Here is a 971-nt window from a genome sequence, read left to right as displayed (position 1 = left end):
TCCAGCCAGCCCAGCCCACCCCTCCCCTCCCACCAGGACCTTTACTCTCAGCCAACCCCTGTTCAGGTTGCCTTCTCTTCTGGTAAATATTGACTTGTACATCCGGTTAAACATTGACCTTGAAGCCAGAAGCCCCTTTCGCACCAGGGCGTCTAATCCTGAGGCAGCCACACAGAGCCCCCTATATTTGGGTCCCCCCGAGCCTGGAAAGAGGAAGTTCACGAGGAGAGAGGTGAAGAGACTGGATCTGGCTGGCCAAGAGGGCGGATCCAGAAGGCACAGGAACCTAGCACTGTGTTAAGCCTTCCAGAGACCCCACAAGATGTGGATCATCCCTGGTTCAGCCAGGCTCAGAGAGGCCATGTGACCTGCCCAAGGACACAGAGCTGGGCTGAGTCACATCCAGGTTCTCACTGCCATTGTCCTTTCCTCTCCCCGAGAGCTGCCTCCCGCTCCCGAGGGGAGGAAAGGGGAAGCCACAAGAGCCCGTGCAGAGAGCCCGGGATAGGACGGCCACCCCCAACCTCACAAGCCCGGGATCCGGGGTGGCTGCCTTCAGACTGGGCCCGGAAGGCAGGGGGTTAGGGAGGAGAGATGAGAGGGACTCGGCCTCTCCCACTGTCCTGCCACTCTGGAGCAATGTCTCTTTCCGCTACCCAAGAGCGAGGGTTCTGGAAACTGGCCCGGGGCTGTGTGAACCAGAAGCCTGGCAGCCCGTGCAAAGATCAGGCCGCTTCCCATCTTCACACCTGCTCTTCACTGCCCTGCATCAGGCCACTTCCCATCTTCACACCTACTCTTCACCGCCCTGCATCAGGCCGCTTCCCACCCTCACACCTGTTCACCGCCCTGCATCAGGCGGCTTCCCACCCTCACACCTGTTCACTGCCCCGCATCAGGCCGCGTCCCACCCTCACACCTGCTCTTCACTGCCCTGCATCAGGCCGCTTCCCACCCTCACACCTGTTCAC

This window comes from Colobus angolensis, unplaced genomic scaffold (genome assembly GCF_000951035.1).
Source record: "Colobus angolensis palliatus isolate OR3802 unplaced genomic scaffold, Cang.pa_1.0 Scaffold110, whole genome shotgun sequence".
Taxonomy (NCBI): domain Eukaryota; kingdom Metazoa; phylum Chordata; class Mammalia; order Primates; family Cercopithecidae; genus Colobus; species Colobus angolensis.
The sequence above is the reverse complement of the archived record's forward strand: the minus strand, read 5'-3'. Positions refer to the sequence as shown.